The sequence below is a fragment of the Diplotaxodon limnothrissa genome, linkage group LG8 (assembly GCF_057381915.1).
Source record: "Diplotaxodon limnothrissa isolate DT_005_m linkage group LG8, D_limnothrissa_male_GT1.1, whole genome shotgun sequence".
Classification (NCBI taxonomy): domain Eukaryota; kingdom Metazoa; phylum Chordata; class Actinopteri; order Cichliformes; family Cichlidae; genus Diplotaxodon; species Diplotaxodon limnothrissa.
In genome coordinates this window covers 17,196,399-17,202,729 of record NC_140603.1, presented here as the reverse complement: position 1 = coordinate 17,202,729, position 6,331 = coordinate 17,196,399, and positions in this window count along the sequence as shown.

Sequence of the window (6,331 nt, the reverse complement as noted above, 5' to 3'; positions counted from 1 at the left end):
TCCAATGGCAAATGATTCTGGCAAGCAGGTGGCATGCATACATGTTTGTGTGTGAGTGGAGAGGACAGAGACATGAGGTTAAGCTCTCCTAGCACAATGGCAGCATAATGAAGTAACTCCACTACTCAGCTGGAGGTTGTTCTGGTGTTTTAGTTCAGTAGCAGCGTGAACCATCCATGTAAATACAAATCAGATGAGCAAGGACTCAACTGGTGTGGTTGGACAAAACTCACAAGCTAAACATTGACATTTTGGAAAACATTTGTATTCAATGTTTGATAGTTTAGTATCTGCTACAGTCGGGGTAAACAATGATTTGTTCTGACTCTGTGCAATGAACTTCCAATCTCACTCTCTTTCAAATGGTGTGTTAGAAAATGGAAATCAGGTCTGCGACCGCTCCCAGTCAGGAGGTGTTTTCAAAACAACTTTAGGGAGATAAAATGGCAATAAGATGTAGTTACTATTACATCAATCTGTGATTGAATGTGTCAACTTGGAAATTACATGCAATTTGTTTGTGATAAATCTGTGGAAATCTGTTGTCATCTGCTGCAAATGTGTTGCCATCTACATGCACAGAACTTCATATTATCTGTGTACGCTTATTCCAACCAGATTTTGTTAGATTTGAAGCAGAAATTCCAACATAAATAGTGACATAGTTGGTGCAGATTGGTGACTTAACTGCAAAATGACACAGGTGCTCGGCAACCTTTAAGTTTTTAAATGAAAGTAAAACCAGGGTTCAAGCAGTTTGCAACTAGTTAAGTCATCTGCTGCAAAAACAGGATTTCAATTTAGCCAAGATTGATTGCAGAGTGTTTGGAAGCCCCGTTTAGTCTGAAATTATTTGCAAACTTTCAGAAACCCATATGAGAGTGACTGCGTCAGTGTGAGTTGGACTGTGATTGTTTGGAGACTGGTTGCTGCCTACTGAGCAGGTGTGCAGTTGAAAGTCAGGGGGTTGAGTTAAGTTGAGGGTTTGCATGCTCAGTTTCTGGACAGTCTGTTTGCTGCAACTATTTACAATTCTGTCTCTGAAAGAATTCAGCGCAGTCACCTGTCTTTACTCAACTGTTACTGAGCAGGATGATTGGAAGACAGGAAAACTGCTTAGTCTAATGGCACTGATCACCAACAGTGCATGTATAGAGCCTTGAAGTGACTGTTGTTATGATGTGGTGCTGTATAAATATAATGGAATTGAATTGTATCATGTCTTGGTAGTTTATTGGTTTGAAGTTTGTGTTCAGCAAAGATGGCTGTTTATGTTAAGTTTCCAGGCTGCCAGGTGTTGATTCATATTGTTGCTGATCATCTTAAACCCCACTAAATAAATGTAGATATCAAAAATCTAACATAAAAAGGGCTTTTTGAGGCTTTTTCCCATTTATAACTTGACAGTTTCAAACCTTTATTATAAATTTAGCTAAAATTGACTTATGGCGAGGGGGTGGCCTAAAAAACAGAAACGCACCATCCTCAGCTCTGCTCCTCGGCCTGAAGGCTATTTGAATTAGCTCCTCTGGGTTTCACTTTTGTAAAGATAATTTTTGGGCATTTTTCTTTTATTGGACACTGTAGCTGTGAAGATTAGACAGGAAGGAGGAGAAACCGAGCCAGAGAACCCAAGCCTCTGTATTTCAACCATGTGGCATATAGTCACCTGCTCAAAGGCATTTTTGTTTTAAACCTAATTTAATTTAAATCACAGAATTTGTTTCAGCAGCTTTTTGTTTGAAGTGTCAGAAAATAAGTGCAAATACATAGCATGTTGCTTCCAAGGGACTATTTTGAATAAAGAAGCCAAAGCTCTGTATGGAGAGACATAAAATGGAGTAAAACAGCTTTAGAAACTAGAACCCATCAAAATACTGTTAATTAATTTAGGTTAATTGTTTTGGGTTTTTTTTTTCCCTGAAACATCCCTGCTGCTGTTGAATTTTCCTTTTCAGTGCTTCATTGTATTCACCAAAATCCTCTGCGATGCACACAGCTGTCAGCACTGCCAACTTCAATCAAAGAGGCTAGATTATACCACCATATGGCCAGTGTGAACCCTTCGTATTTAGAAGACAGTCAGTGAATGAAAGGCACAGAAAGATGTCGGCTTTAAGCTCTCGCCAGCCTTTCATAACTGAAGAGAGAGAGTTCAGTGGAGCATAGGCCTGAAGAAAAGCGGGAAACCCCAGAGGAAGTGAGGTGATGTATTAAGGTTAATTATTAAGTTGGTCATCAAATTAAGCAGGACACTGTGTTTTGAACCATCAAACGACAGATGCATAGGACAGAGTTGGGCTGTGCAGGCATGTGAGTGTTCTGCAGTTTATTGATCCACAAAATGAACAGTTGTACATGAGCTGTGTCAGAGTACAGTGGTACAAAAACACTTAACCACAGTATAGGCGTATGGATGTTAACCTGGGAGGGAAGAAAGCTGCTGGTGGCACTGCTCAGTCCGGCAAACTAATCCGACGTTGTGTCCGTGCAGTTCGATGCATGGTGAGTGCCATTTAAAATGCAATTCTTGTTTTTGGGGAAAGTTTCAAATGCATCTTAAACACGGTCTACATTTTGTGCAGATAATGTTTTCCTTGTTCATTGTTTTTTTTGTTTTTTTTTTTAAATCCCATCTAATTGACTTGGAAATTCCCATGTCAAGTTTCATTACGGGGAAAACAAACAATGACGGCCGATTAGGGTATCTGCCCAACTGCTCCAGTCTGCTGCCAACCTGCTATGGCTCAACCCTGAATGAGGGACAATCATAGGAGTGATCTAGGGGCATGTCAGGCTTGAGCAGTGCTTCAGCTTAGGTGCTGTGTATTTGCACTCTTCTGGATACTTGGAGATTTACTCAGATAGGGAGCGATATCACATCTCTTGTAAATGGGCTGGTACTTTAATATCTTTCTATTTGAGAACTTGGATCACTTTCTACTTTTACTAGGATTAAAAAAAAAAAACAACCCAAATCCAGTTATCAGCAGTTGTCTGGGTGAAAATGTATCGTTGATGCTAGAGGACGGGGAAGAATGGGCAGACTGCTTTGAGCTGATGGCAACAGTAATTCAAATACTCACTTGTTAAAACCATGGTATGCAGAAGAGCATCTCTAAACACGTCAAACCTTGAAGCAGACAAATTACTGCAGCAGAAGACCACACCAGGGCCATCAAAGCTCGTCAAAATTAGGCAATGGTGATTGGACAACACTGCCTGGTCTGACAATGATTTCTGCTGCAACACTGAATTGGTCAGGGTCAGAATTTGGCATAAACATGAAAGCATGGATCCAGCCTGCCTTGGAGCAACAGTTAAGCACCCGCACATCATTTAAACATTGCTGACCATGCCATCTATTTGGGACCACAGTGTACGTGTCTTCTGATGGCTTCTGGATCATGAAATTGAGTTCACTGCACTCAAATGGCCTCCACAGTCACCAAATCTGAACCAACAGATGTAGTAGAAGCGGTGATTCACGTCATAGATGTGTGTCCAACAAATTTGCAGCAGCTGTGTGATGTTATCTTGTCAATTCGGATCAGAATCTCAGAGGAATATTTCCAGCACCTATGAGGATTTCTGAAAGTGAAGGGGTTTCAGCCCAGTAATAGTAAGGTGTAACAAACAAAGTCTCCAGTGCGTTTATCTTTAGCCAGAGCTAGACCACCTCTCTCATATGAGCAATAATGACTTACTGTGGCCTATGTGGCAGATTAAAATATCCTTTTTTTTTTTTCTTTTTTTTTTTTATTTGTTTTGAGACATTAAACCTAAAGTTACTCCCAAACACAGGTGACCATTGTGTGATTGAGTGTGTTACTGTGGTAGAAAATGCACCGTGGTTACCATTAGTAATGCCATTCATTTTCAGCTGATCACAGCAAAATAAGAGGCTCACTTTACAATATTTACTAACGCTTTTCAAAGCAGATTGTTTTCAACAACACTCAGCAGTCCAATTAAATCTTATATTTTAAACACTTCAAATATAGCCCCAGCCTGGCTGCCTTGGGCACTTGTCACCAGCCAAATGAAGGATTGTTTGTGCTGTGGCGGTTCATTCTAATTGCCACTCTGGCATAGCGCCATCCTGTCTTCAATCAACATTTTCCAAAAAAGACATTTCCTTGGCAGCGAGTATGTTTTCATCAGCCTATCAGGGGGGAATGTGACAAAGAATTGACAGAACGTGACAAATAATGAACCCAAGACTATTGTTAATTTGTCAGAATATGAGACTCAAGATGACAAAAAACAATTGGTTATTGTTTTTAAAAACTCTACCAGAAGTAGAAATGATCCCCCAATAGCTGTAAGTGATTTGTGTAATTATAATCTGCAGTAACGAGGCAAATTCCCGAGCGTGATAGATCTCAGTCCTGCATCTTAACCGTAATGAAATTGGAGGAGAGCTTGATGGCTTGCTTCACTGTCATTGTGCTGATCAGGCGGTTCTGTCTTTTGTTGTCGAACGTCAGGGGTGTGTTTGTCGATGTGAGGCGGGTTGATTTGCCAGCCTTCAAAACCACAAGAAACTGCTGCAGGATTACTTTGTCATTTCCAACTCGAAGGAAATGTTGCTGCTGAAAGGAAAAATAGAATAGAATAGAATTCAACTTTAGTGTCATTGCACATGTCACAAGTACAAGGCAATGGAATGCAGTTTGCATCCATCCAGAAAGTGCTTTAGCAATAATATAGATATATTACAAAATATATATTAAAAAAATGGGTCTATTATAGGTATGAGGGTACAAAATATGGGTCTATGATGGGTATGTTATAATGTACATAGTATGAAGTTATGTTATGAATATGCTATAATTGTAAGTATGTACAGGCTGTAGTGAGTGTACAAATTATGAACAGGATAGAAATATGAAACTATACAAGTTATAAACAGTTGTAGAACTATAATTATTATTTTACAGAACGATTGTCTGTACAGAATTTACAGTAGTGCAGTTTAGATCAGTGAGATATGTGACTAATTTCTACATAGGTTATATAAAGTGCTAGCAGTTGTGAGTGGTGGTTCGGTCTATCTTATTATTGTCTGTATGATGGTACAGTTGGCCGTGTGTGTGTGTGTGTGTGTGTGTGTGTGTGTGTGTGTGTGTTCAGTTATGGGTGGTTGTGGGTGTGTGTATGTTCAGTCCATGAGTTTAATGTGGGTCAGATGTCAGGAGGCAGAGTTCAGGAGTCTGACAGCTGTGGGGAAGAAGCTGTTCCGGTACCTGGTGGTCTTAGTCCAGAGGCTCCTGTAGCGCCTCCCAGAGGGCAGGAGGTTGAAGAGGCCATGTGATGGGTGACTGGGGTCTTTGATGATTTTCCGAGCTCTTTTCAGACACTGCTTCCTGTAGATGTCATTTATGGCAGGATGTGGTGCTCCGGCAATGCGCTGGGCGGTTTTCACGACCCTCTGCAATGCCTTCCGGTCCGAGGCAGAGCAGTTCCTGTACCAGACTGTTATACAGTTGGTCAGAATGCTCTCGATGGTGCAGCGGTAGAAGTTCACCAGGATGTCTGAGGACAGGTGGTTCTTCCTCAGAGTCCTCAAGAAGAAGAGGCGCTGGTGAGCCTTCTTGACCAGCTTGGAGCAGTTGGTCGTCCAGATGAGATCCTCGGAGATGTGGACTCCCAGGAACTTGAAGCTGCTCACACGCTCCACAGCCGTCCCCTTAATGTGGATGGGTGGATGTGGGTCAGCATTCCTCCTGTAGTCCACGATGAGCTCCTTGGTCTTCTCAGTGTTGAGCAGCAGGTTGTTGGTGTCGCAGCACTCAGCCAGACGATCCACCTCCTCTCTGTAGGCGGCCTCATCGTTGTCACTGATGAGGCCAATCACCGTGGTGTCATCTGCAAACTTAATGATTGTGTTGGAACCATCGGCAGGTCTGCTGTCATGGGTGAAGAGGGAGTAGAGGAAAGAGCTCATCACACAGCCTTGTGGTACAAAGGTGTTAATTGTGATGGTAGATGAGCAGCGGTTATCCAGCTGGACATGTTGGGGCCGGCTGGTCAGGAAGTCCAGTAACCATTTACACATCAGTTCCCACTGATGCCTAGGTTTGTCAGTTTCCTGATGAGTTGTGAGGGGAGGATTGTATTGAACGCTGAACTGAAGTCTATAAACGGTATCCTGGCGTAAGTGTTTTTATTGTCCAGGTGTGAGAGGACAGTGCAGTGCGATGGAGACTGCATCCCCTGTGCTCCTGTTTTGACGGTATGCGAATTGGTGGGGGTCCAGGGTGAGGGGGAGACAGGATTTGAAGTGTGCTAGGACCAGCCGATTTAAGCACTTTGTAGTGATGGGGGT